Source organism: Takifugu rubripes, chromosome 15 (genome assembly GCF_901000725.2).
Source record: "Takifugu rubripes chromosome 15, fTakRub1.2, whole genome shotgun sequence".
Classification (NCBI taxonomy): domain Eukaryota; kingdom Metazoa; phylum Chordata; class Actinopteri; order Tetraodontiformes; family Tetraodontidae; genus Takifugu; species Takifugu rubripes.
The window spans coordinates 5,104,560-5,128,104 of record NC_042299.1 but is presented as its reverse complement, the minus strand read 5'-3'; the positions used below and the strand labels follow the sequence as shown (position 1 = coordinate 5,128,104).

General features: G+C 45.7%; 1 protein-coding gene across 2 annotated transcripts in view; it reads right to left on the bottom strand.

Annotated features, from left to right (window-relative positions):
• The window catches only part of kctd16b (potassium channel tetramerization domain containing 16b), a 140,805-nt gene that overhangs the window by 3,550 nt on the left and 113,710 nt on the right, over positions 1 to 23,545 (bottom strand). The window contains exon 2 of one of the 2 annotated variants that reach the window (XR_003890942.1): positions 15,163 to 15,256. The exons of the other annotated variant lie outside the window; for it this stretch is intronic. The gene's annotated coding sequence lies outside the window, so the exon portion shown is untranslated. The remainder of the gene's footprint in view (positions 1 to 15,162; positions 15,257 to 23,545) is intronic. 2 annotated transcript variants of the gene reach the window in all.

Sequence of the window (23,545 nt, the reverse complement as noted above, 5' to 3'; positions counted from 1 at the left end):
CTTGCCTCAATGATCTCACAGGAATTCATTTCATAACCTGGTCTTATTTTAATAAATTCACAGGAATTCCTTTGATGTTTACTTATATTTGTAACCTGGTCTTGTCTCAAAGGGCTCACGTTAAGCAAAAAATTAAATGTGTTATGCTCATTACATCTAATAATTCTTGCTCAAAAACATTAGCAGGAGCTTCAGCTGTGCAAACAAAAGAGCTAATTAATCACAGATGTCAAGGCCAAAATGAGATGCTACTCTATAAAGACTTCACAGGAAACAACAAGAGCAAAACAAACAGATCATTTTTAGATGAATATTTTGAGATCTAGCTCATCTGAGATGCATCTGTTGGAGTTTCTTTCCAGCATGTGAAACTCTGAACCTCCACAAATGTTCACATTTGACATCAAAACAAACTGCACTGATGATGTGGAAGCCTGATCTCCCCGTGATGTGGTAGAATACAAAATAAAATAGGGCCTCCAGAGTGTGAGCAAGTTTTGGAGTCTATAAATAAAGCAGAACTGAGCTGGCTGTCTTCCTTCAAACGTGGCTCAGAGTGGGATCGAGCAAGCGTGTCCAATCTAGAGTGGCTCGGTGATGCAAACATCTTTTGAGGATGGCTTGTCAGTCAAAAAAAACAAACAGTAAACAATAAGGAGGGATGAAGCATGGAGCAGACTGACTGACTGAGATCTCCTCTCCTCTCCTCTCCTTCTCTCTCTCCCTCTCCTCTCCTCTCCTCTACCCAGCCGGCCATCAGCAGGAGGGTCCCCCTACATGAGCCTGGTCCTGCTCAAGGTTTCTTCCTGTTAAAGGGGAGTTTTTCCTTGTCACTGATTGATTGATTCATACATACATACATACATACATACATACATACATACATACATACATACATACATACATACATACATACATACATACATACATACATACATACATACATACATACATACATACGGGGCGGGTGTGCGGGGCGAAGCAGCTCAAGGGCATGATTGCCCGCAGCTGTGACATTTTTGTATGTGTTTCTGTGCTCTGTGCCCATCCTCTCCTCTCCTCTCCTCTCCTCTCCTCTCCTCTCCTCTCCTCTCCTCTCCTCTCCTCTCTCTCTCTCCTCTCCTCTCCTCTCCTCTCCTCTCCTCTCCTCTCCTCTCCTCTTCTCTTCTCTTCTCTTCTCTTCTCTTCTCTTCTCTGAGTGAGACGTGTGAGAGCGGAGGAGCGAGCGAGCGAGTGGAAAACCGTGCGAAAGCGCTATTTTTCCTATTCTTTCTTGTGTGCGAGTGAATGCTAGATAATATAGTTTAATTTATTGTGGTGTTTGCAAGTTTATATTAGTTTATCGAGTGTTTGTGTGGGTGTGTGAGGCGGCCGACCGCGTGCGGCCGTCATGGCGGCCAACGCCGGTTTAACCGGCTTGAGTCGGAAGCACGGAGTCAAGGTGGGTGCGGGCTCCGTGCTTAATGTGGAGGAGGTGGCGCTGGCTGTGGGCCAAAAAATTGGCCACAGCTCAATCAAATCCGCCGCCCGCATGAATAGGGCGGTGGTGTTGTTCCTGGCCAAAGTGGAGCAGGTAAATATGTTGGTGGAGACGGGGATCACCGTGGGCGGACAGTTCGTCCAGGTAACTCCGCTAACACAGCCGGCGGCACGGATTACACTGTCCAATGTGCCGCCGTTCATCAGCGATGAGTTCCTGGTACGGGAGCTGTCTCGGCATGGGAAAGTGGTCTCTCCCATCCGAAAAATGTTGTCTGGCTGTAAGTCACCGCTGCTGAGACACGTAGTGTCTCACCGCAGGCAGGTGCACATGATCCTCAACAATAGGGCGGAGGAATTTAATTATCGTTTCATCGTTCGGGTAGACGATTTTGATTATACCCTTTTTGCAACTTCTTCCGCCCTCAAGTGCTTTAACTGTAATGAGGAGGGTCATCTCGCCAGGGCTTGTCCGAACCGCGTGGCCTCGGACACGCAGGCGGCGGAGCCCGCCGCTCCCGCGCCCGTGGCGCCTCCGGCCCCGCGGCCCGTTCCGGCGGCGAGGCGTCGGTGGCTCAGCGCGGAGGAGGGCCCCGCTGCCCCGGACGGAGCGACAGCAGAGTCGCAGATGGAGGAGAAGCGGGACGAGTGTGTGCGTGAGAGTGAGGTGAGTGGAGAGAGCGAGATTGTGGAGATGGTGGTAGAAATGAATGGTGAGAGTGGTGAATCAGGGGGGAAGGTGGATTTAACTGGGGAGGTGTGTGATCTGAGTGGTGTGATGAGTGAGGTGGTGTGTGATTCAAATGAACTGGGGGGAAAAGGTGAGGTGATGGGTGAAACAGGTGAACTGGGTGAGACAGGAGAGACTGGAGACAGGATCCAGACGGGTGAGCAGGGTACAGTGGGTCAGGTGATAGGTGGACTCGATGGGCCAGGGATAGTGGCTGGTGAACGGGATGAAGGAGAAGTTAGCACAGGTGAACGGGGTGAAGGAGAGGTTAGCACAGGTGAGCGGGGTGAGGGAGCAGTGAGCACAGGGGAGCAAGGTGAGGGAGCAGTGAGCACAGGTGAGCGGGGTGAGGGAGGAGTGAGCACAGGGGAGCAAGGTGAGGGAGCAGTGAGCACAGGGGAGCAAGGTGAGGGAGCAGTGAGCACAGGTGAGCGGGGTGAGGGAGGAGTGAGCACAGGTGAGCAGGGTGAAGGAGGAGTGAGCACAGGTGAGCGCGGTGAGGAAGCAGTGAGTGCAGGTGAGGGCACGAGTGGCGCATCCGAGTGGTGGCTTGTTCCCGCAAGGAAGCGGAACAAGCGGAAAAGCGCCATGAAGGACAAGGGGGGCAAGACAGGAAGGCTGGAGGAGACAGTAGCAGACACAGACACCAGCGACTGCGAGTCGATGTCGGACGGCAGCGAACTGTCCGGCACAACGCCAGACGGGCAGGATTTTGACCTGTACCCCCCAGGCTTGTTTAAAAAGTTCCTCACCCAGACCAAGGGCATGAAAGGCCTTGATCTGGGAACATATTTTCCTGACCGGCTCTGCTTTATCCGGTCAGCGAGCTTTTTAATTCGGAATAAGGCAACATCAGGCCTCACCGACCCCGAAATATATAGGCTCAGGAAGCACATGGGCAAAGCACGAAAACAGCTAAATTGAAAGATATTTTGCCATGGCTTCTTGTACTTATTTTTTACTGTCTTTGATTTTAATCTTTTCCCTTGGCATGAACATATTCAAAATGGGAACGTTGAATGTCAACGGAGCCAGGGACGCAAAAAAACGGGCACTAGTGTTCGACACAGCAAAAAGAAAACGCATTGATGTCCTGTTCCTCCAGGAGACCCACAGCGACTGCGGCATAGAAGCGGACTGGGAGAAGGAGTGGGAATGACAGGTGCTGCTGAGCCACAACACCACCCTCAGTGGTGGAGTGGGCCTCCTTTTTTCAAGGGGCTTCAATCCATCGTCCCTGGAGGTGGAGCATGTGGTGAGGGGACGGTGTTTGATGGTGAAAGCGCGCCTCCAAAACCACTCCTTGGTTTTTATTAATATTTATGCTCCCACCAACGGTACAGAGAGGAAGAGCTTTTTAGAAAAAGTTGGCACTGTTTTAAATGGTTGTGGGGATGATTTTTTATTTCTGGGTGGAGATTTTAATTGCACCGAGTCCTTTTTAGACCGCAACCATGCAGAGCCTCATCCAGCCTCGCAACATTGTCTGAAACAGCTGGCCTATTCTCATGGCCTGGTGGATGTGTGGAGGAGGATGCACGCAGACAACAGGCAATACACTTGGTCCCGCATGAGTGAGGGTAGGATCTCCTCGGCCAGACTTGACCGATTTTATTGTTTTAAACATCATTTTAGTGTTTTTAGGAGCTGTAGAATCATGCCTGTCGGCTTTTCAGATCACTCGTTGGTTTTAGGCGAAGTCGCCGTGAAGAACATTTTACCCAAGAGTGCATATTGGCATTTTAATTCCAGCTTAGCGCAAGACAACAGTTTTAGGGATGTTTTACGGCACTTCTGGTTGGGGTTTCGAGAGAGAAAGTCCGATTTTACGTGCTTAAGACAGTGGTGGGACCGTGGAAAAGTAGAGATACAGCTCCTGTGCCAGCAGTATACTCTCAATGCCACGCAGGACACACGCAGGTCGATCAAAGATCTGGAGATGGAGATAGTGGAGCTAGAGGCGATTGGCAGCTCCACGGGAGATCGAGGGTGTATTGAAACCCTCCAATCAAAAAAAATGGCCTTGGCCAGCCTGCTGGACAATCAGGTACAGGGTGCACTGGTCAGGTCCCGGATACAGGACATCACGGAGATGGATGCTCCCTCTAGCTTCTTTTTTGGGCTGGAGAGGAGGCGCGGGCAGAACCAAATGATCCATTCACTGTTTTCGAGCACAGGGCAGGAACTCGTGGAGCCGGGCCAGATAAGACGGCGAGCAGTGGAATTCTTTTCCTCGCTCTACGAGACCGAGTACTGCAGCGACGATGGCCTGTTCGACGAGTTCTGCGGGGGCCTCCCTCGGGTCTCTGAGGAGACAAACTCGCTGCTGGACAGGCCGCTGCAGCTCGACGAGCTCCACGCCGCACTGCTCAGGATGAAGGGAAAGAAAGCTCCAGGTGTCGACGGGCTCACGGTAGAGTTCTTTAGAACCTTCTGGGACATTGTGGCCCGCGACATGCTGGAGGTCTTTAACGAAAGCCTGGCCGCGGGTTCCCTGCCGTTGTCCTGCAGGAGAGCGGTGGTCACCCTCCTGCCAAAAAAGGGCAACCTGCAGGAGATTAAGAACTGGCGCCCTGTGTCTCTGCTCTGTCTGGATTATAGGATTCTGTCCAAGGCCTTAGCCTCCAGGCTCAGAGAGGCTATGGAGCAGGTCATCCACCGGGACCAGACTTACTGTGTGCCCGGCAGGTCCATAGGAGATAATGTCCACCTAATTCGAGATGTTTTGGAAGTCTCCAGATCACTGGACGTTGATACTGGTCTCATTTCGTTAGACCAAGAAAAGGCTTTTGACCGGGTTGAACACCAGTTCCTCTGGAAGGTGATGGAGAGGTTCGGGTTCAGCCCTGGCTTTATAGCGATGATCCGTGTCCTGTACTGTGACATTGAGAGTATGCTGAAGTTTAATGGCAGTCTGTGTGCTCCCTTCAGAGTGCGTAGAGGCGTCCGGCAGGGCTGTGCCCTCTCTGGAATGCTCTACGCCCTCTCCCTCGAACCCCTTCTCTCTAGGGTCCGTGCAAACATGGATGGCCTGTTTTTACCGTCCTTTTACAGAAAAATTGTTTTATCTGCCTACGCAGACGATCTAATAGTAGTGGTGCGCAGCCAGAGGGACGTAGATGTTTTATCTAATTTAACAGTTTTATTCAACCGCCTGTCCGCGGCCAGGGTCAACTGGCAGAAGAGTGAGGCCCTGGCCGTTGGCAGGTGGACAAATGGCCTGCCGGTCCTTCCCCAGGACCTTGCCTGGCGGAGGGACGGCCTAAAGTACCTCGGTATTTTTATTGGAGATGAAGAAACTGAAAAGAAAAATTGGCTCGACACGTTAGAAAAGGTAGACGGAAAAATTCAAAAATGGAAATGGCTCCTCCCCCGCATGTCGTACAGAGGCAGAACTCTTGTCCTCAATAACCTGGTGGCCTCTGTGCTCTGGCACCGGCTCAGCTGCATGGAGCCACCCTCGGGGCTACTGGCACAACTGCAGACAAGAGTTCTGGCCTTCTTTTGGGACGGCATGCATTGGGTCCAGCAGGGGGTGTTGTACTTGCCCAGAGAGGAGGGAGGACAGGGCCTCATCCACCTGGCCAGTAGGACCGCCGCTTTTAGAATACAGTTTGTACAGAGGTTTTTAACAGGGCCGGCGGACCTAATGTGGAGAGATGTGGCCAGATGTGTCTTCAGACGGGTGAGTAACTTGGGGCTGGATGATGCTCTGTTTTTAACTGACTTTAAATTTGCAAGTTAATGGGCTACCTCCATTTTATCAGAGTGTTGTTAAGGCATGGGCCCTTTTTAAAGTTGAGAAAAGAACCAGCTCTGAATCTCTGTATTGGCTGCTAAGGGAACCCACGGTGCACGGAGCCAGGCTGGATGTCTCGGCCGAAGCCCCGCCGAGGCTGACGGCTGCACTGTGGCGGACCCGGACCCTACTCCTCCAGCACGTAGTGGCCGTGGCAGGGCCAGACCTAACGGGTGCGGAGGCAGTGGGTTCCCTGTTAGGCATCCGCTCTACCCAGGCAGCTGAGGGGGTGCTTCGGTTATGGAGGAACAGGCTCAGCACGAGAGAGAGGCGTATTCTTGAGGACTACGGCCAGGGGACCGAACCCGACAGCGAGGACCCCTTCCCGGAGATCAGGCTGGTTGCCCACCTCGGGAATCTAGACGGTCCTCTCCTCAGACCAGCAAAGACCTTCTCCCTGGTGGCAGTCGATAAGAAGACCCTGTACAACGACTGTGTGAGGGTACTAAACAGGAGAGGACTGTCGAACAAGAGCACCAGCGTGTGGGCCGATCGACTGGGAGGGGATGGAGCCCGCCCCTGCTGGAGGGTCCTTTACAAGCCGCCCCTGAGGAAGAGGACCGGGGACCTCCAGTGGAGGATCCTACATGGGGCTGTCGCCTTGAACGCTCTCCTCTCCAGAATGAACGCTGCTGTGTCGGACCAGTGCCCATTTTGTTCCGGGCGAGAGACTGTGTTCCACGCGTACAGTGAGTGTGAGAGGCTCACTGTACTTTTTAATGTCATGAAGGGTGTTTTTAATGGTTTTAAGGAAACCTTTTCTATTAGAACTTTTATTTTTGGCGCAGGCTACAACTCAAAAGCCGCTCGCAACAAGTGGCAACTCCTGAATTTTATCTGTGGTGAGGCAAAAATGGCAATTTACGTCTCCAGGAAGAACAAAATTTCAAAAACTGGAGACAGTGAGGCCGCCTCTGTATGGCGCTGTAATGTCCGGTGCAGGCTGACGTTAGAGTTTGGGTTTTATAAAATGATGAACGACCTCGGCAAATTCCAGGACATATGGTGTCACAAAAATGTTTTATGCACTGTGACAGAGGATCTTTTGCACTTTGCACACCCCCTGGTGGGATAAATTGTATTGTATTGTTGAGTTCTTAGTATTTATTTATTTATCTATTTTTATTGTGGTTGGTGGTATCATTACTATTATTATTGTTATTATGATTACTATTATTATTGTTATGATTATTATTACTATTATTGTTGTTCTGTGATTATTATTACTATTATTGTTGTTCTGTGGGTTTTCTAAACAGGGCGGTTTGTGGCCCTGTGTAAATTTGTGAATTAAAGTATTTTGTAAAAATCAAATCAAATCTCTTCTCTTCTCTTCTCTCCTTCTCTCTCTCTCTCTCTCTCTCTCTCCTCTCCTCTTCCTGTTAAAGGGGAGTTTTTCCTTGCCACTGTTGCTTGTCTGAGGTTAGGCCCTGGGATTCTGGAAAGCGCCTTGAAACAATTTTGATTGTATAAGACGCTATATAAATAAAGATTGATTTGATTTGATTTGAGATGTCACTTTGTGCACAGACAATGAACACACACTTATGTGAGACAGGGACAGCTTAGCTGGCATATACGCTGGATGGCCGGGATACTACATTCATATTTGCATTGGTCCCTTTCCTCTGTAGGCCCACACATCCCATATTTGTAAGTTTCTTCACATCTCTGCCACTGTGTTTACAAATAGCTTTGACCCTTTCATACACGTGATGGTGTAGTACATTTGGAAGGGCAATAGGTGGAATTGTAAAAGTCCCACCCTAATAGACAGAAAAGGAAACTAACAAAACAAAATTAAACATGGATGAAAAAAGACAGAGAAAATGCTCAAGTATTAAGAGAATACAACTTTATATAGTTAGTTCATTAACTCTCTTTTTCTCATTATAACCTTGGGCACATACTACCCCAGCAAAACCTGCCAGTGTTCATCTCTCTATCAACGCCACAACTAATCCTCTTCCAGTTACTCCATTTATCCTCCCCTTCCATCCACTATAACAATGTATTTTAGCTTTTTATTGTGTCTATTTAGCCTCTTTCCCTCCTGTGCTTAGCCTCCATACCAGCCTTATTATCTTGTTTTTTCCAGTAGAATCTATCCTTTTCATCCCTTTTCCAACTGTAACTGGTCCAATTAGCCTTCCTATGAGATGATAGCTACTTTTCTTTGGCAGTTTGATGCCCAAGTTATGGAATCACACTAACGCTGCCTGCCTGTTCTTTCTGAGGAAAAATGAGAGGGAGGGTGATGAAACACCAGGTGGAGAAATTATTTTTAGAACAGCAGGCGGTGGCATCAAGGAAACAAACACCCTTTAAGACAGAGATTATCTGTGAGACACCGTTGCCATAGCAAGAGATCAGGATCTGCTCACATATTGGTGACAGGGATTCAATTCCAGTGAGGTCTTTTGACTTCCACTCTCTGGGAAGCCAGCAAATATTAATCCTTCAGCAGGGTTGGAGCTGAACTTGCATTTGTGCATGCACGTAAAGATGCACAAATGCAACTGTGCAAGCTCAGTATGGAAGTCCATGTAATGAGTGAAAGGCTCCGTCTTCCAGCAACACCAACCTCACCCCCATATCACCTACCCGCTGCAGCTGCAGGACACAGGCAACAAAATAAAAGACAATGGTGAGTTGGACTAAAACAGACACACAAATCTGTAGAGGAGAGAAGAGCACAATGACAGCTGTTTCTCTCTCAAACTGAAGACATTTCGGGTGTTGACACCTGGCAGACCGACGAGGTAAAAGAGCTCTACAGAGAGGTAGAAACACGAGGAAGACCAGTGACAGCCAAAGGGGACAGAAGAGGATCATCCTGTAGTTAAAGGACAAACATGTTTGCTCCGTTTCTTTTCATTTTCTCCATATTCAGTCAGTATAAATCGCCAGGAGCAAGATTGAGCTTTTATTTGGAGTCAAGTCCATGTGTCAGCTGCTGCTGAATCTACACAACACTCCATTTATAATAACCTCATTGCACCGCTTCACCCCTTTTTAGGCTTTAAATGTTTTCACAAATTAAGGAACTGCTTTATTAGCGTTTGGCTTGATGGCAGCAATGATCACTGATGCAGATGTTTGATTCACTGTGACTGCATCATAATTAGCCATCATTAACTTCTACTATGGTTAGGGTATGATACGGTGTGAAGTATAATCACACAAGCTGACTAAATTATAGATGTGTTTGCTGCCATAAGTGAAGTCAGGTGGAAAAAACAGTCTTCAGTGTCTGTGTAATGATCTTATGGTTTGATAAAAGGCTTTTCCTGTGAAAACCCAGCTGTGAAAACACAACATGTGGAGCATGACCTGCCGCAGCATCTGTGACAATTTCAACAAAATGGAGAGTTGTGGACAGTTTTCAATGGCAGACAATCGTGTCAGGAATATAGAATTGCCCTAGTTCTGCGGGGCATTTTCAGACCGATGCCTCTGTGAAATGCCCTCCAGTGTGATTTATTAGCAGGAATTCACCTTTTCCACCTCGCTCTGTTATAGCAGGCTAAGGGAGATATTCAGAGAAGATGAACAAAGAATGAGAAAGAGGAGGAGGTGGGAATGGTCAAAAAATTAGATACAAAAGAAAAAATAAAACAAGGTCATTCACACCTGCTCAGATGGTTTAATTAGCACCTAACAGCACAAGATGTTTATTAACGCAGCAAATCATCGATCAATATCTGCAGAAGACGAAAAAAAGACTTTTCTTTCAAACAATAGCTGTCCCTGAACATTAACGTCGGCTCCTTGACCCTGCAGCAGTTCAGCCCTCTTATAGGGATTCTCAGCATGTATAGCAGTCCTGCTCAAAAGCACTGAAACTCTTATAGAGAAAGAGGATGTTAGGCAGAAATTCCTAAATTACAGTTTTCTTTCTCCGGAACAACTGCGCACCAGTACCAAACACAGTATGACCCAGCAGCATCCACAAAGCTACGATAGCCTTAATGGGAGAGGTGACTTCAAGTCAAATCGGCAGAAAGGGACTTCTTCTATTAGAGGATCTTGATCCTGGTTCAAGGCCACCTCAAGATCCAAATACTCGGATACAAGAAGATTTCTTGTTCTTGTTTTCAGAACCAAACCACATTCAACATCCACACAATCAATACATTCTACAATAAAAGAGGTGTTCACTGTTTTAAAAATGGCTAAAAACCAAAAGATGATGTTCTAGATGCTAAAGTTGGCATTATGAGTGCTGCGATAATCACAATGTCGCATCAGGCTGATAAGGCCGATTTGATCCATTATAAGTCCCTGTGCATTATGGGAGTCTGTTGTCTATAAACACAATTCTCGATTTTCTAGATTCACCCAACAATGACTGTCAACCACAATTAAGTGTGTAATTAAACAGGGCTGGCTGGGACAGAGCGATGAAACAATGAACCTGGGTCCTAAAAAAACTTGGAAATGGTTCCAATGTTAAAGCCAGAATCAGAATGTTGCAGCAAAAAATAGAAAAGGAAGGAGAATCAGGAGGAATGAGGGAGGGGTAATGGCAGACACAAATCTGGGTTTTTTCGGGGAAGTGTGGAAGCATCTTCTTCTGTGTTTCCACCCACTCAGCCCCAGCTCTTTTCAAAGGTACCAAGATGAAGAAGTTAAGTGTGAACAAATTACAATATCAACAGACCATCAAGGAGCCCTTTTAACAATTTGTTTTTGGCCAGCACTCATTTAAAGGGATCCAAGGTGCTCCAGTTCAGAGGTTTGCTCTCTGCTGCATCTTATGCAAACTGTCACCTCGCTACGGTGACATCGTCACCAGCCGCCTCCGCCAGCTGCACCTGTGGCTGAAGGGGTACTGCTTGGGCAACAGTATCCCCTTCGTTGACAATTTTGCTGCCTTTTTAAACAGACCCCATCTTTTTAAACGGGACGGCCTTCACCTAAACCACGCGGGGTCCCGGCTTCTATCTTTGAACATTGACTTGACTGTCCGTTCCTGCGCAACATCCACCTCCTGACTATTGGCTAGAACACATGCACACCAACACTCTGCCCCCCACTCACACTCACATATAGGCTCACCCCCCGCACGCCCCACCATACATGCCCCTCCACCACTACTCCCATGTCTGCCATCAACATCACAGATCACTCACTCCATTGACACCATCACTTCATACAGACAGAAACCCAGGACTGTTCCCAGACATGACAGTGCTTTTATTATTCCTATAAAAAGACATGATGAGTGCACGTCCGGCGCGGACATAAAGATGGCCGTGCTGAACGTGCGCTCTCTTTTAAACAAATCTTTTATAATAAACGATTTAATTTTAGACAAAAACCTTGATGGTATTCTCCTTACTGAGACATGGCTTGGCACTGATGCACCTGCTGTTCTCACAGAGGATTGCCCCCCACATTTTAACTTTTTATTTTCTACAAGGGGGGGTAGGAAAGGAGGTGGAACCGCCTCAATAACAAGGACCGAAATGTCTTCACGCGAGGTCTCTTTTAATACGTTTCCATCATTTGAGCATCATGCGTTTGTTTTTAGCAGCCCTCCGATTTTAAGCATAACAGTTTACAGACCACCCCAATACTCCACCTCTTTTATCAGCCAATTCTCAGAATTTTTATCAATCATTTATGCTAAATACAATAGGATTTTAATAACTGGTGATTTTAATCTACACCTCAACAACGCCTCGGACCCAGTGTCCAGAGAATTTTTAAACCTCCTTCACAGTCTGGATTTTAAACAACATGTCACACAGCCGACCCACAACAGAGGGCGCACCCTGGACCTGGTCATAACCTATGGCCTGTCCGTGGGTGGGTCCTCTGTTGTGGATCTGGCCGTGTCTGACCACTTTTGCGTGTTTTTTAACATCACCAGTTTTAACCAGCGGGGGGCCCCTGTGAGAGCGATGAGGAGACGCTACCTGACTCCTGAAGTGGCTGCAAATTTTATCCAGATTTTACAGAGCACTCCTGCAGAAATTTTACCAGCACCGTGCGATTTTATTGTTGACACTTTTAACAATAAATTAAAGTCAACGCTGGACTCTGTGGCTCCACTTGTCACAAAAACTGTACGAACAAAACGTGCACCACCGTGGAGAAATGAAGAAACTAGAATACTGAAAAGAACCTGCAGGAGTGCTGAGAGGAGGTGGAGGAAATCCAAACTGACCATCCATAAAGAAATATTTTATCAACACCTCAAAACCTACAATAACACAATCAAGCAGGCAAGAACCTCTCATTTCAAAAAACTAATCTCCAGCAATAAAAACAACCCCAAATTTCTATTCCACACCATTGAGCTTTTAACCAACGGTAATTTTAACAGGTGTCCCACAACAACGACTGACACCCTCTGCGAGGCCTTTGCAGACCACTTCAGGAGTAAAATCGATAATATTAGATCCAGTCTTTTATCACAGCAAATTTTAATCAACAACACTCCTGGATCATTGCTTCCACCTGAGGAGACACTGGAGAGTTTTGTCCTGGTTGATGCGAGGACACTTGGTCGAGTTTTCTCCCAAGTTAGGCCCACAACCTGCCTTTTAGACCCAATTCCCACACCGTTTTTCAAAACATTTTATGGATTCTTTGAGGAACATCTCTTATATATGGTGAATTGCTCTCTTCAGACGGGTGTCTTCCCCACCTCCTTTAAAACAGCGGTGGTGAAGCCCCTTCTGAAGAAGAGCAATCTAGACCCCAGCGTTTTAAATAACTATCGGCCAGTATCCAACCTACCATTTTTAAGTAAAATTTTAGAAAAACTTGTTTTTAACCAAGTAAATGATTTTTTAAACTCAAATGATATTTTAGAGAGGCATCAGTCTGGTTTTAGGATGAACCACAGTACAGAGACAGCCCTTTTAAAGATTTTAAATGACATCAGGTGTAACCTAGACAACAAAAAGCTCACGGTGTTGGTTCTACTGGATCTGACCGCCGCTTTTGATACAGTAGACCACCATATTTTATTGAATAGACTGAAGAACCTGGTCGGCCTCTCTGGTACTGTTCTTAACTGGTTCACCTCCTACCTTAGTGATCGAAGCTTCTTTGTAAGTATGGATACATGTTCCTCGAGAATCCATGAGACAAAGTGTGGGGTTCCCCAAGGGTCAATTTTAGGTCCAACCCTTTTTAATCTTTACATGCTTCCTCTTGGGGATGTCATCAGGAGCCACGGCATCAGCTTCCACAGCTATGCTGACGATACGCAACTGTACATCGCCGTGGCTCCTGGTGACACAGGGCCAGTTGATGCCCTTTTTAACTGTATTCTAGATATCCAGTCATGGATGGCAGAAAACTTCCTACAGCTCAACCAGGACAAAACAGAAGCCTTAGTTATTGGTCCTGAAGGTCAGAGAGAGAAACTTTTTCCAAAATTGAAGGATTTTAAGCCATCTCAATCTGTAAAAAATCTGGGTGTGATCCTTGACTCTGAGCTTAGTTTTATTCCACACATCAAAAACATAACCAAGGTAGGTTTTTACCACCTGAAAAATATAGCCAGAGTCCGCCCGTTTCTCTCTCAGGCCAGCACGGAGGTGCTGATGCACGCTTTTATCTCTTGTCGTTTAGATTATTGTAAATGCCCTGCTCTCTGGTTTTCCAAAAAAGAGCATCACAAACCTACAATTATTACAAAACTCAGCTGCACGAGTGCTGACGAGGACCAGAGGGCGGGAGCACATCACACCGGTTTTAGAATCGCTGCATTGGCTACCCGTGCGTTTCAGGATCGATTTTAAGGTTCTTTTACTAGTTTTTAAATGTCTTAATGGTCTTGGCCCGACTTATTTATCTGACCTGCTTTTATTCTATCATCCCTCGCGGACTCTGAGGTCCTCCGACACCGGCCTTTTAACCATTCCACATGTAAGCACTAAAACGCACGGGGAAGCGGCCTTCAGTTATTATGGTCCCCGACTGTGGAACAGCCTGCCGGAGAACCTCAGGGCCGCAGAGACTGTTGAGATTTTTAAAAAGAGGCTCAAGACACACCTTTTTAATCAGGCCTTTAACTGATTTTCTGATTATTTTAAATTTATTTTATGTCTTATCCTTATTTTACTTGACACTTTTACTGTTTTACTCCCTCAGTTCTTAGTCTCTCAGTTTTTAGTCTTTACACCTTTCATCTCATTTACTGTTTTAGTCTGTTTTAGTCTTAGTACTGTTTTACTCCCTCAGTTCTTATTCCCAGTTTTTAGTCTTTACACCTTTTATCCCATTTACTGTTTTAGTCTGTTGTAGTCTTAGTACTGTTTTACTACTCCAATTCTTAGTTCCTCAGCTTTTAGCTTTTATACCTTTTATCCCATTTACTGTTTCAGTCCTTCGGTTTTTAGCTCCAGTGTCTCCTCATGGTGTTTCCTCATGGGGGCCTGCCAGGCTGGGAGATGTTTCCGGTCTACCGCTGGAGGTGCTGTCCCATTGTCGACCATGGACTGGGTGGTTAGGGGGCTCTGTGCTTTGGTGTGGAGCCTCCGGACTGTCCGGGTCGGGGTGGTCTTTGTGGCGGTACCACCTGTGGTCACGGACCCTGACCTCCCTCGGCCTGGTGGGCCTCCAAAGGTGGCGTCTCCTTCACCTCAGGTCTCGGTGCCCAGCCATGTCTCAGCTTGCCTCAGCTTGTTTATGTGTGTGGGTGTGTGTGTAAGTGTGTTGTATGCATGTGTGTGTCTCTGTCCTTTTCTTAATTCTGTTGTTCTCTTTGCTGTTTTTATCCTTTGTGAGGCACTTTGTGCTACCTAGCATATGAAAAGTGCCATATAAATAAAGATTGATTTGATTTGATTTTACTTTGTAAAATGTTTGTAGAATGTCTCAGACCTTCCATTCAGTCCTTCTCTGGTTTTATTTAGACTTATGAAGGTTAGGATTTCCTGGGGAACAACAGCAATAAGATCCATTCCTCTCTGCTAAACGTGAGATTATACCTGACATTTTATCATTTCACCTGCGTAATCCTGTTCTGCATGCTGGCGTTATTATAAATGTAAAGGGGACGTCCATTTAAAGGTCATCAGATGATTTATTTAGATCCTGTAATAAGCAAACGGGGCTTTAAGATGAGTGTAGAATTCTATACTCATCACACAATCTCTGCCCCAGTTTCATACCTTGAGGTGAAACTTACATTCATGTGAATAAACCCTCCATCTGTATTCTTTTGAGTAAGAAATCTGGCTCCTCGTACGTGCAGAATAAAATCCATCCAGTCGAGTAATGCTCTAGTGGCAGAAAATAAACAGAAAAAGAAGAGAGAGAGTGAGCCAAGAACAAGAGACCTGCAGAGCCCCTGTGGTGATTTCTCAGAGACAAAAAACTTCTGGCAGGTAACGCACAACCCTGAGGATGAAGAGCAGGATGGGGAAAAGAGAGGAGAGACGGGAAAAGGAAGATTCATTTCATTTTTTTGGCAGCTCATTTTTAAAACAAGACCTGAGCCTAAATCTGCTTCCATTAAACCCTTTTGTGAATGCTAACAGAACTTATCCTGCAACATTTTGGAAGACATTAACGTAAAGGGGAGTGGCGGCTTTCACACACTTACCGTATACAGACAAAGATAAGGCAGTGACACCAATATATGTGCATCAAATGTTCTTGAGACTTCAAGACATTTATCAGCCCATTGTATCAATACTGGTAGTAGTTTGTTGTGACTCTTGTACACAAGAGTCCTATATAAGTCAGTGAAGGTTTGTCCTGCTATTATTGAAGCGCAGTTCTATAAAATGTTTCAAAGATAGTGGTGAAGGGTCATTTTAACACACAAAACATTGGCTGCACATTAAATTTAGAATCATTTTTAAAATTCTTCTTCTGACTTACAAGGTTCTCAGAGGCCCACCTCCATCCTACCTGGAGGAGCTAGTGACACCTTATCATCCCAATAGACTGCTCCGCACCGAGCATTTAGCTACCAGGCCCCCCTACTGTAGAACCAGCTCCCTATCCAGGTATGGGAGGCTGACTCCATCTCTACTTTTAAGATTATACTGAAAACCTTCCTCTTTAAAAAAGCTTTTTGTCACTAACTCTGTAGTTGCAGTTATTATCATAGACAGACAAATTATCATACTTAGAGGGTCGTCTAATCGTTAGGTCACATCTTAGCTATGCTGTTATAGGCCAAGGCTGCCGGGGTCCGGAAACATGATCACCTGACAGGCCTCTGTCACCCCACTGGGTCATGGTTTCCTCTCCTCTCCTCTCCTCTCCTCTCCGCTCCGCTCCTCTCCTCTCCTCTCCTGTCCTGTCCTGTCCTGTCCTGTCCTGTCCTGTCCTGTCCTGTCCTGTCCTGTCCTGTCCTGTCCTGTCCTGTCCTGTCCTGTCCTGTCCTGTCCTGTCCTGTCCTGTCCTGTCCTGTCCTGTCCTGTCCTGTCCTGTCCTGTCCTGTCCTGTCCTCCTCAGTAGACTAGTGATGTTATTACTATCGCTGCCTTCATAGCTGTATGCTGACCTACTGACCACCGACCCCGATGACCCACCCAATTCAACCGGCAGTTTAATATAATTAATATAAATAATGTATTTCATTGATCTCTGGTGAGTCTCTCTTGTCCTCCTTATCCTCCCTCTCTACCCTAAATGAGCCTGGTCCTGCTCAAGGTTTCTTCCTGTTAAAGGGGAGTTTTTACTTGCCACTGTTGCTTGTTAGGGGTCAGGCCCTGGGATTCTGTAAAGCACCTTGAAACTATTTTGATTGTAACAGATGCTATATAAATAAAGATTGATTAAAAGATTGAACTGTGATCAAGTTTTTTAAAAAAACAACAAAACAAAACAAAACAAAACTGACCATCAATTCTGGATTTGAGTTTATCTAGTGGAGCTATGAGTAGCTGCCACTCAGCAGGTAAATGTTTCATATCAGAGGTTTCTTCCAGATATGACCTATTCCTCCTCCTGTCTAATCTTATTCTACACGAGGCCCTTCCGATGGTTGGTGTAGGTGAGCGTGGCTGACCTATAAAAAGTGTGTATTAATTTTTCCCCCTACTGCTTTGAGAAACCCCACAAGTCCAACCATCTTCAGAGAGAATATGACATTAATGTCTTCAGTCGTAATTTAAGAAAAATGTGATCTTTCGTGTTCATCTGTGGCTTCTTTGTCACTTTGTCACCCTCTGAATCATGATATAACACTTCCTCTGGGATAATGAACACAGCAGAGAAACGTAAACCAGGGATTTGCAAGAAAATCCACGTTACTGATATGAGAGCACGTCAATAACACCCCCACCCTCTGCTCTCCCTCACAAACATTTTCCTCACCCGCCTCACCCGAAGAGCCATCAACATTATTGAGGATAACTTCCACCCCTCACACCCCGACTTCAGCCTCCTGCCTTCAAGGAGAAGGTTTCGAAGCCTTTGGGCCCTCTCCACCGTACTGTCAATCAGTTTTACCCACCAGGCTGTCAGGATGCTGAACTCTATCCACTACCTCCCCCACCTCCTGCTCCCTGCCCCAGGACCTTAATGCTGCTGAAATGCTATTGCACTCCACAAACCCTTGAAATTTGCACACAGATGGAAAAACAAGGAACCTGACTATATTCAAGGTAGTTTTCTCTGTCAACTGGACTGGGTTTCTTCTCTTGAAGACGTTTCGCCTTCTATCCAGAAGGCTTCATCAGTTCTGAAATCGCTGGGGAGAGAGCTTGAGAATATATAGCCCCTGGACCATTTGTATGCTAATGATCTGGGTGGTCACCTGAGAGTCGTTAGCAGGGTCGTTGGTCGGGTCGTTGACCTAGTTTCTGTTGAGATGTCTCCCCTTTGTCTGCTGGGTCACATGGTGATGAGTCACTGGGTCTCTTGGAATGGTGTGAATGTTTGTTTTGCTGTTGGAAGGAGTGGAGGACTGCATTGTATGTGGGTGATAGGAAGTGCCTCAGGCCACCACCCCTGTTTAAGGATGGTTTCTCCAATTTAACATGGATAGCTTCCTTGACCCCCCTTTCGAACCAGCGGTCTTCTCTGGCCAGTATCCGTACTTGGCTGTCCTCGAAGGAGTGCCCACTCTCCTTTAAGTGTAAGTGGACTGCTGAATCCTGACCCGAAGAGGTGGCACGTCTGTGTTGTGCCATTCTTCTGTGTAGAGGTTGTTTGGTTTCCCCAATGTACAGTTCCTTGCATTTCTCCTGGCACTGTACAGCATAAACAACATTACTTTGTTTGGGTCTTGGTGTCTTGTCCTTTGGGTGTACTAACCTCTGTCTGAGGGTGTTGCTGGGTTTGAAATGAACCGGTATGTCGTGTTTCTGGAGGATCCTCCTAAACTTCTCCGAGACTCCAGACAGGTAGGGGATGGAAACGCTGCGGCGTTTGTTTCTCTCCTCCTCTCCTTTGCTGAGGTCTTGCTTTCTTGAGGTTTTGGTGAAGGCCCAGTCTGGGTAGCCACATGTTTTGAGAGCTGTCTTAATGTGGTTCTGTTCCTTCTTTCTGCCTTGGGATGTGGTGGGTATTTCCCTGGCCCGGTGTTGGAGAGTTCTGATCACTCCCAACTTGTGTTCCAGTGGGTGGTGAGAGTCAAACTGGAGGTACTGGTCGGTATGTGTAGGTTTTCTGTAGACTTCGATGGTGAGATTTCTGTCCTCAGTGATCTTGACTGCGCAGTCCAGAAAGGCCAGACTGTTTCCTTTTACCTCTTCCCGGGTGAATTTTACATGCTCGTCTGTTTTGTTGAGGTGATCGGAGAACGCTTCCAATTCTTGTATTTGAATTTTGACCCAGGTGTCATCCACATACCTGAACCAGTGGCTTGGCGCAGTTCCTGTGAAGGATGTCAGGGCCTGGGATTCCACCTTCTCCATGTATAGATTGGCAACTATAGGGGATACTGGTGAGCCCATGGCACAGCCATGTTTCTGCCTGTAGAAGCCTTCTCTGTACTGGAAATAGGTGGTGTTCAAACACAGGTCCAGCATGGTGCAGATTTGGGCCGGTGTTAAGGTTGTTCTTTCTGTAAGAACACCACCTATTTCCAGTACAGAGAAGGCTTCTACAGGCAGAAACATGGCTGTGCCATGGGCTCACCAGTATCCCCTATAGTTGCCAATCTATACATGGAGAAGGTGGAATCCCAGGCCCTGACATCCTTCACAGGAACTGCGCCAAGCCACTGGTTCAGGTATGTGGATGACACCTGGGTCAAAATTCAAATACAAGAATTGGAAGCGTTCTCCGATCACCTCAACAAAACAGACGAGCATGTAAAATTCACCCGGGAAGAGGTAAAAGGAAACAGTCTGGCCTTTCTGGACTGCGCAGTCAAGATCACTGAGGACAGAAATCTCACCATCGAAGTCTACAGAAAACCTACACATACCGACCAGTACCTCCAGTTTGACTCTCACCACCCACTGGAACACAAGTTGGGAGTGATCAGAACTCTCCAACACCGGGCCAGGGAAATACCCACCACATCCCAAGGCAGAAAGAAGGAACAGAACCACATTAAGACAGCTCTCAAAACATGTGGCTACCCAGACTGGGCCTTCACCAAAACCTCAAGAAAGCAAGACCTCAGCAAAGGAGAGGAGGAGAGAAACAAACGCCGCAGCGTTTCCATCCCCTACCTGTCTGGAGTCTCGGAGAAGTTTAGGAGGATCCTCCAGAAACACGACATACCGGTTCATTTCAAACCCAGCAACACCCTCAGACAGAGGTTAGTACACCCAAAGGACAAGACACCAAGACCCAAACAAAGTAATGTTGTTTATGCTGTACAGTGCCAGGAGAAATGCAAGGAACTGTACATTGGGGAAACCAAACAACCTCTACACAGAAGAATGGCACAACACAGACGTGCCACCTCTTCGGGTCAGGATTCAGCAGTCCACTTACACTTAAAGGAGAGTGGGCACTCCTTCGAGGACAGCCAAGTACGGATACTGGCCAGAGAAGACCGCTGGTTCGAAAGGGGGGTCAAGGAAGCTATCCATGTTAAATTGGAGAAACCATCCTTAAACAGGGGTGGTGGCCTGAGGCACTTCCTATCACCCACATACAATGCAGTCCTCCACTCCTTCCAACAGCAAAACAAACATTCACACCATTCCAAGAGACCCAGTGACTCATCACCATGTGACCCAGCAGACAAAGGGGAGACATCTCAACAGAAACTAGGTCAACGACCCGACCAACGACCCTGCTAACGACTCTCAGGTGACCACCCAGATCATTAGCATACAAATGGTCCAGGGGCTATATATTCTCAAGCTCTCTCCCCAGCGATTTCAGAACTGATGAAGCCTTCTGGATAGAAGGCGAAACGTCTTCAAGAGAAGAAACCCAGTCCAGTTGACAGAGAAAACTACCTTGGATACAATGACCTGGATGACTGAGAATTTACACAGACAACCTGACTATATTATTCTAGCAATCTACCTCACTTAATTGTATTGCACTGTATGTACATTCATGTTTTTGGCACCTTATTTACCCCCTTTTTTGCCGTATTTATATTTATATTTTATGTTATTCTTTTAATTTTTAATTTTTTAATTTTAGTTTTACAGCACAATAAGCTAGAGCGAAGAGAAATGGTATTTCGGTTCTTCTGTATGTTCAAAACATGGAGTGAATTGACAATAAGAAGTATCTAATCATATCTTATCATCCCGTCTGTACCCAGGCAGGAATAGAACATGTGCACCGTTCCAGAGTGGTGACATCATGAAAAGATTGTCAGGCATCAAAGTCAACGAACCTGGAATAAACCGTGACATGAAACTGAAATAAATAAGGAAAAATGTAGGCAGAAATTAATCTTCTGGGCCACTAAGAGAGAAAATGGCCAGCAGTTTCATCTGTAGGTCACATCACATCAAATGACCTTCAGCGTTTATCTGACTGGTTGAATCTGAATGATCCCAAAAAACATTCTGATCATAAACGCAGATGATGTTGCCTTCGATAATCTGGGGAACAGACATCTTCTTCTCCATTAATGCTCACATTTTTGACAAGGAGGCTTGTCCTGCAAACCTGGAACAAGGTTAAAGTTAACACCATGAAGCCTTGAAATAGCATTCCGCCACTTTGATTTACACTCTCGGAGCACGTAAGAGGATATATGGGTTTGAAAACATGGACGTGCGCACCCACGGTCATTGTAGTCATTGCATTTGCAGGAGCTGGCAATAGATTCAGTCTACTAATGTTCAGTTCAAGTAAATCTTTATTCATATGGCACCTGTTAGAATTAAAATGGTTTAATATGGTGACATACAGATATTTGTCATTTATTTAAAACATCAAGAAGTCTGCTATGTCTAATAATTCCCCTATTGCACCCTAAACATATTGTTTGAGTCAAAGTTACTTGGTAGATGAGCAATCTTATTAACACACTTTCAATCAGTGAGGAGAAAAGAATACTGCCTCCTTTTTAACTTTCATTAATTAATCCACTTAAGGGTGGACCCAACACAGATCACAGCAGGTGGCCATCTCACCTGTGCTTTCTGAGCATGAGTAGAAGCTGCAGACCCTCATGAGGGAGTCTGTTTTGTCACAGAGAAAACAAACAAACCGAGATCTATCTAAAGAGGGAAGTTTACTGACCTCATAACGTGTTGCTGCTGAAATTGCACACTGAGATGGTGCCAGTATGAGCTAATTCTTCCATGCTTTTCATATGAATCATTTTTATTTATTACATCAATTGAACCTACCTGACTTTTATCTTCTGAGGATCATTTGGTAAATTCTGGTAATTTCATCATTTGGTAAATTCTGGTGGTTTGGGTTGGGTGGTGTAAAGTGGTGTGTAATGTGGTGTAAAGTTTCAGTAAGACAGCAAACCTTCACAACTTAACACAGATCCAACAAAACAGAAACAGAACAGTAGATCCCTGCCAACCCCCTCCCAAAAAAAACCAGACTTATAGTGGGAAGAGTTTAAATTACAGAGCGCTAAACACATAATTGAAATACCCAGATATGAAATGAAGAAAAAGAAGGAAAAAAGAAAGGGAAGAGGGAATGACAACAAATACTGTCAGGAATTTACAATACTATGCTATCTGCTTCCATATCCTCAACAAATGTTAAGAAAGGCTGCCAAATATTATAAAATTTCCTAATAGATCCCCTGATTGTATACCTGATCTTCTCCAACTTGATATGGTACATTATTTCCCTAATCCAGTGACTGTATGCTGTAGGTGTTGGGTCTTTACATAGAGAATAGAAAGTCAGCATAGTTTTTTCCTTTATCTCAAGTTGGGAGCCCATCTGCGCTACACCTAAATGAATGGAGACAGCACCAGTTCTTTCCTAAAAATCTTAGAAAAGGTATCGAAAATGGATTGCCAAGTGAAGTGCTAAGCTTTGGACATGTCCAAAACATGTCCAAAGCTTAGCACTTCACTGCTGTGAAGTATCTGTGAAAATCTGAATTAAGAATATGATGTTTTTGTACCCACTGTTCAAAGGAGGCAAAATTGCTGTCGACATGTGGTTTTTCGCAAGAAGGATCTTCTAAACTGGTTCAAGATCTTAACAGAATGCAGAATAATAGGGTTAGAAGTAAAGTTAGAAATAGGCTGCGTGGACGGTAACTTGGAACACAGTAGGGCTTTTAAAGAGATGGAAAATACAGATGTCCTCTCAAGATTCAGCCATTCAGCAACAATGTTGTTGTCATCGTTGCCCATCCAATATAACATTACTCTAATATTTACAGCCCAATAATAATACAAGACTTTAGGGAGCGCCATCCCTCCCTTTGAACAAGTAGACCTTTTATTTTTTAATGATTTTGTTGGGAATCTTCTCCTGGTGGTAGCCGAGATGTGTTGATGAGAAAGGAATCTTCGCAGACACCGACTTGGTTATCAAAGATGTTTATTGGAGAGAACAGTCAGGTATCAATCGAACACTGCAGTTTGTCCGAGGGAGGTTTCGCGGTCCCGATGGTGAAGAACTCCGAGGTGTCTACATCGACACATCCTTCTTATACAGTCAAGTAAACACATTCTTTACTGATGACCTCACGCTATACAATATGGCCAACCCAATGGTATAGCGTTCAGTTATTACCAAAAAAGGGAATACCGAAGATGCTTCATGCTACACATCCTCATATGGAGAACAACCATGGGCCCACAGGCTCCAGTGTCATCTTTTAGCAGCTCCTTTTACATAAAGGAAGAAGACACAGGACACACATGTGGAGCATGTCCTAATATGGTGCTTAGGCTGGCTGTTAAACACATTACGGCCTTACAGACGTAAAGCCTGCATAGAACGGGTCAGATACTACAATTTCCTTATTCATTTGACAGTCAGAAGTAAATATACTAAATATAAAAACGAGAGGATTTCTCTTTCCAAAAACATTTTTTTTGTTTTCATCCTCCTGCCACACATGATAGAAGCATCTTTAGCCCGAGTGCCATCTACCTTCTATTTTTAGTGATCATAATTATTTGATGATGAAGCCTCTGGTTTCATCCTGCCTTTGTTCACATGATCTCAGGGTGAATAATTTAGCACAGGGC